This window comes from Procambarus clarkii, unplaced genomic scaffold, assembly GCF_040958095.1.
Source record: "Procambarus clarkii isolate CNS0578487 unplaced genomic scaffold, FALCON_Pclarkii_2.0 HiC_scaffold_1521, whole genome shotgun sequence".
Lineage (NCBI taxonomy): Eukaryota > Metazoa > Arthropoda > Malacostraca > Decapoda > Cambaridae > Procambarus > Procambarus clarkii.
Window position 1 is genome coordinate 21691 of NW_027190549.1, and position 6827 is coordinate 28517.

Sequence of the window (6827 nt, forward strand, 5' to 3'; positions counted from 1 at the left end):
AGAATAGATGTTTTTGGGTGTATATTTGGTGAAGCTGTCTGCCATGCTGATTTGTGGTATTGTGGTGGAATGTAGGGTGTTGTGCATTGAGGTCTGCAAGCAGAAAAACAGGCAAGTGAGAGTTGTTGAAGAGAGTTATGAAATCTTGCATGGGAATGTCGGTGTTAGGACGGGTGTAGGTTGTGCAGATGATGAGAGACCCCATTTGTGTATGAACTTTAATGGCTAGGAAATGTTTGTGAAGCCAATGAGTGTGTAAGAGTTCGTGTTTGTATGAAGAACGGATGAGTATTGCAACTCCTTCATGTGCTTCATCTGGTGACTGGTAAGAGGTGTAGCCATAATGTTTGATTTTATATGAGTTCGTGATGTATGTGCTATTTAATAATAGCACATCAGGTCTCTCGATCTCAATAAAATCTGACACCATGTGTCTAATGTTGAAATATGCCCGCACATTAAACTGTATGATCTTTATGAATTTTTAGGTTTTGATGGGGTGCTGGTGGGGTTTTGTGCATGTACAAGAGCATGAGGGTTGCGTGATTCAATGAGTTGGGCAGTTATTGAGGAGGGTGCATCTTGGAGGATGGTGGTAGGAATTGTAGGATATTTACAGCGGGAGGTGGGAGTAAGACAACGGGTTGCTGAACGGGCTCGGGACGAGACAAGATGAGTTACAGAAGAAATGACTGAAGTTGTTGGGGGATGGAGGGAGACAGAAGGCTTGTTGACAGGGACCGGGTGAGAGGTATCAGAGGTTGTAGTGTTAGTAGTCAGATTGGAAGTGGAGAGGACAATGTTGGGAGAAGAGGTTGAAAGTGCCTTTGACATGGATGCTTCAGTTTGGGATAGTCCAGGATGTGCTGTTTGGTCAGTGGCACCGTTTTCTGTAGCAGTCAGGAGTGGGTTGGTAGGAGATTGTGGGGGAACTGTAGTATTTTCTTCAGCTGAAGTCATGGTGTTTTGTGGAGTGAGGACTGTAGGCGAGAATGGAGCAGAGCGCAATAGTTGAGTAGGAGGAACAGAGATACTAGGAAGGCCGTTATGAGTGAGAAAGATTGGAAGATAGTCAGCAAAGTCACGGCCATCGTCCTTGGCCTTCAAGTAAGCAGCTTGTACACAGGCAGTGACTCGTTCATATGCAAGGTTCTGAAGAGGAGAATAAGGTGGAGGTGGTGGGTGAGGGAAGAGAGGTGGAGAGGACTGAGTTTGTTGTGCAGTATTATGATGATGTTGCTGGTGAGGTGAAGCATTAAGGACACTGGCATAGGACATTGAGGTGGCTGATGCTGTTTGGTGATGAGATAGGTTATGGGAGGTTGAAGAAGAGGAATGAGGGTGTGCTTGAGTGCGAGGTTGGTTATTGCGAAGAGATTTTAGGGTTTGCTTTCTCAAAGGGCAAGATTTGTCAACTGCTGAATGACCTCCTTGGCAATTGATGCATTTTAAAGTGTTGGCAGAGCACTGAGTGTAAAAATGGCCTTCTACAGAACATTTTGAACAATTTTGTGGGCTTTTACATTTCCGGGTTTCATGACTGTATTTGTAGCATTTAAAGCATTGCAGCAAAGGAAGATAGTCAACTGGACTAATGAGATAGGGAGGAGTGCTGGTGTGGAGGATTTTAATTCCATGGTGCAAGAGTTTTTGAGCTTCTGTAGGGGAGGAACATTGGATCTTGAGGTGTTTTGTATTGGGCACTGGGTATATCTCCATTACAGTAATAGCATTCCTGTGAGAGATGTCTTGAGAGAGATTGATAGTAGTAGGTGCTGAAAGGACAGAGCTGTCGACATTTCTTACAAGTACAGAGCATTTAGTTTTTTGTTCAATAGTGAGAACAGGAGTAAGTGAAGCTTGTGTGAGTTTTCTGAAAGTAGGTTCCTTGAAACAGGCAAAAAGGTCGTCTTCAGAGGCAATGAGAAATTTGATGGTGTTTGTGTTGGCATGTTTTATATGGTTAGTGGCTGGTGTGCCAGTGGCATTGTAAAAGGTAGTGATGCAGTCAACTGTGTCTATGGGTGTATTCCCAGTGTAGGTCATCCGTAGACAGTGAGCCATTGTGACTCACTGTCTACTGACAGTCCCGTGTCTTGTGCCAATCACTGCGATTCCATTAGCTCAGTGGGGGGGTCAGTGTGCTCGTGAGCTGTGGGTTGGAGCTCGGTTGTCAGAGGCGTAATTCCGGGTTCCTAGCAGGCTAATTGAACCCGGTTCGGCACAAATACAAAGTATTCGTGAGTCCTGAAGGTGTTACTCAAGGGCAACCCCCACTGCTAGTTGACTCGCACTATCACGAGGTTCTAGCAGTGGATCGGCATAGCAAACAAGCCAGGCAGGGAGACACAGGGCGCAAGCACGTGCTGTGACCCCACCTGGGAGGAAAGGACGAATACCCCACTGCACTTTCACCGCACAGGGGGTAGGTCCCGGCCTGAAGAGGAAGAAATGTTTAGCAGAGGAGAGAAAGAGTGCTATACACGGCAATACACATTACGTAAGTTAGGCCATCCAGCTGTCCCTGGTTTTATTCAGGGTGGCAGTACGGGTTGGCCCACTAGGGTAATGTATCTTTGCACGTTATATCACTGATAGAGCTGTAACATAAACCGTGAACACGCCGAGAGGAAGAGCCGTCGTTGCCTGAAAAAGAGGTGTGTGCCAGTTTGCCTGGGTGTTGCCTTGGATGGAAGATGGCTGTGATAAGGATGTGGCCCCAGGTAGGGTTACCACGAGAGTATGCTCGTCTGGGCCGACCAAGCGGCCCTGACCTTGCAAGTTAGCAACAGGTGCTACTAGCGCTCTGCATCTCTGGCTGTTGTTAAATCGATGCTGTTGGATCACTGTGGTGGTTGTGATGTCAGATGCCTCAAAACGGTGGTCCCATGTAACTGCAATAATGCAGAGGCAGGTGGTTGCAGGTGCGGGGGCGCTCAAACAGCGTATCGCCTAGATCTCACTGCGAGCGCGACGTGCTGCTGCTTCCGTTGCCAATGACTTTTGCGCGAGTCGAGCTTTCCTTTTATATCCCGCTCGCGACTCAGCTCAGAGCGGGTCGCGTGGCGGAGCGCGCTGATTGGTCAGTGGCGGACTCCCTTGATCCTGAGCGGGGTATATAACACGAAGCTCGATCTGCGGGCCGGCATTAAAACACCACAAACCCACAACAGCAGCAGCAATGTCAGGACGCGGCAAGGGAGGCAAAGTGAAGGGCAAGTCAAAGTCTCGCTCCAGCAGGGCCGGACTTCAGTTCCCCGTGGGCAGAATTCACCGTCTGCTGCGTAAGGGCAACTACGCCGAACGCGTCGGTGCTGGCGCTCCTGTCTACCTGGCAGCCGTCATGGAATACCTCGCTGCCGAAGTTCTCGAGCTCGCCGGTAACGCCGCACGTGACAACAAGAAGACCCGTATCATCCCACGTCACTTGCAGTTGGCCATCCGCAACGACGAAGAACTCAACAAACTTCTGTCTGGCGTAACCATTGCACAGGGAGGTGTTCTTCCAAACATTCAGGCAGTTCTTTTGCCAAAGAAGACAGAGAAGAAGTAAGCACTTCTGCCACCCACCGCGACAAATACCATAACCAGGCTCCATCCGGAGCCACACACACTTTAATAGAGAGATTCAAGTAGACAATCAACTTTCAAACATTAATAATAACATTTATATTGATTTCATTTGGAATGTGTACATAACAAACAAACAAAACAAAATTATAGGGGATATTCAGCATCACTTGGAATATTAACCAATCATATAAATCCAATATATATTTTATATTTTACTTTAAGCGAGGAATTCATATTCTATCCATTTTTAATCATACAAATGAACAAAAGCAATTCTTCACTAGACGTAATGAATGAATAAATGATCAAGGTTTTAATGTGTTTCATGAATATATATATATATATATATATATATATATATATATATATATATATATATATATATATATATATATATATATATATATATATATATATATATATATATATATATATATATATATATATTAATACTTGTGAACCAGAATATGTTTGAGCAGCAGCGATCGTGCCTGCCATTGGCCGAAGTGCAACAATTCAAATAATTTAAAGGGCCTGCTCGGGTATATAAGAGAGGCTGGGAGACTGGGGCCGGTGATGGGTGATGAGTGATGGTGTGGTGTGGTGTGGTGTTGTTAAGAGTTGATTTACGGCCAGCCAGCCAGCCAGCCAGCCAGCCAGCTGCAGCCAAGGCAAGGCAAGGCAAGGCAAGGCAAGGCAAGGCAAGGCAGGCAGGCAGGCAGGCAGGCAGGCAGGCAGGCAGGCAGGCAGGCAGCCAGGCAGCCAGACAGGCAGGCAGGCAGGCAGGCAGGCAGGCAGGCAGGCAGGCAGGCAGGCAGGCAGGCAGGCAGCCAGGCAGCCAGGCAGCCAGGCAGCCAGGCAGGCAGGCAGGCAGGCAGCCAGGCAGGCAGGCAGGCAGGCAGGCAGCCAGCCAGCCAGCCAGGCAGGCAGGCAGGCAGGCAGGCAGGCAGGCAGCCAGCCAGCCAGCCAGCCAGCCAGCCAGCCAGCCAGCCAGCCAGCCAGCCAGCCACTCTCACTTTGTATTTATATGCATTCAATTTATATTCAAACATTATATATGTTAAGGGCCTTGTTTTAGTGTTTATTTTAAAAATGACAAACATCGAGTCGTTTTACCAGTCCTTTAGCGTTAACGGTGATGCATTTTAAAACTGAACATAAATCGCCTTTTCTGGATATATCAAATATCGAATCCGCTTAATGTGCCTACAATACAATCATTCAAAAAATACATAATTTACATTATGCCTTTTCATAGAACAGACAATAAGATTTGTACATGCAAAAAAAAAACAAAAAAAAAAAAAAATCCTTTAAGTTATCAATACAATGTGAGAGAACTTTACTTTTATAACTAAAGTTGCACAATTATACCAACTCTATGGTGGCTGGGTGGTAAGGTGTGTGGCTGGTGTTTTGGAAGTCGCGAGTTCGAACGACCCAATGGGAATAATACTTTTTTTTTTTTTGCCATACAATCTTCCTAATACTATTATGTAGGTGTGTGTGTGTGTGTGTGTTTTTATTCATTCTTTGGTTTTATAGATGACATACATATTGACTCCTTTTACCGGTCCTTAATTAGGCTCTGGGGAAGCAATGGTGGTGGTGGTGCATTTAAAACTAAACCAAAAATCACCAGTTCTGGACGCGTCAAATATCATATCCGCTTAATGTGTCTACAACCTAATTACTTAAAACTACACTATTTAATTCATTCATATCATGTGCATATTGGTCATTATGCTCATACAACCGACATAACAATTTATTTTCATTATTAGAATCATACATTTCATCAAGTAATACAGATACAAAGAGATTTTCTTTCTGAGAAGACCGTTAGTATTGGCTGGCAGGCAGGCAGGCAGGCATTTGAGGGTTATTATTTCGCCTGTTGATTGGGGGGAGGGTTGATGTGTTAGGGGGTTTTCGGTTAGGTGTGGTGGTGGTGATTGGTGGTGATTGGTGGTGATTGGTGGTGATTGGTGGTGGTGGTGAGTGGTGGTGAGTGGTGGTGAGTGGTGGTGAGTGGTGGTGGTGGTGGTGGTGGTGGTGGTGGTGGTGGTAGTGGTAGTAGGTGGGAGGGGGGAAGGGGAGGGGAATGATGGTCTGTGGATTCCTTCTCCGTACCCCTTACATATAAGCAAAAATATGCCTTCCTGTGGGTATAGAAACATTAACACAAATTATATCAGTAACTGATATTGTAGCCTTTTAAACAGAAAAGATTTGTACATACAAATACTTTTAAATTATCATTTATTTGTGGAAATGGCATTTACGTCATTAAATTGATACCTCAGCATCAAGTGTCCTGCAGCAGTGGTCCAGTGGTAAAGTGTATATAAGTGATGCGTATTCTTGGAGTTGCGAGTTCAAACCCGGATTAAGCTATATATATATATATATATATATATATATATATATATATATATATATATATATATATATATATATATATATATATATATATATATATATATATATATATATACACAAAACATGTTTGGTTTTGGTTGTTTATTTTTGTATAAAGCCTCACACACTATCTATATTAAGCGAGTTTGTTTTAAACATGACATACATATTAATTCATTTTACCAGGCCTTATTCCACACAACTCCGTGAATTTCCCGTGGAGCCAGCCATTCAAACAAAAACAAAACGAAACAAAACAAAAAACATTATTGCCAACAGCATTTGGTGTTCCCAGGCGGTCACCCATCCAAGTACTAACCAAACCCAACGTTGCTTAACTTCGCTGATCGGACGAGAAGCGGTGTTCTCAACGTGGTATGGCCGTTGGCATGAGACTGCCTACACATTGTGGCTAATAACCAACTCTTTTAGTCATCACGGCAGGATACGGACCTGCTTGTGGTGTCTTAATGGTAATTGTATCCTAACATATTTTTGTCTCCTTGGCATGGATATTTAACATCGTTTATTCAGTCTTGGGTTTATGTTCTTTCGCCATTTACAGACATTTTACATCTACCTACTTCCTCAGCCTGCCCTGCCAATTTCTAATGAATTTGTGGATTTTCTTTTGTAATACAAACATGTGTGTGCTCATCTGCTCTTCAGTTTTTATGATATTTGTCTCATCTGTCCTGCTTTATGATACTTTTACAAAGAACATGAACAAATGCTTCTATTTTAGAGAAGATATGGGATCCAGGTTTCGGAGCCGTAAAACCAACCGTCGTGATTGGTGGACGAGTTGCCAGGTTGCAGCTTCTGTACCGTGC

General features: G+C 44.2%; 1 non-coding gene across 1 annotated transcript; it reads right to left on the minus strand.

Moving 5' to 3' along the window:
• Window positions 1-6264: 6264 nt before the first annotated feature.
• LOC138362241 (5S ribosomal RNA) lies at window positions 6265-6383 on the minus strand. Its single transcript, XR_011227517.1, has one exon. It is a non-coding gene; the product is annotated as a 5S ribosomal RNA (ribosomal RNA).
• Between the last annotated feature and the right edge of the window lie 444 nt (window positions 6384-6827).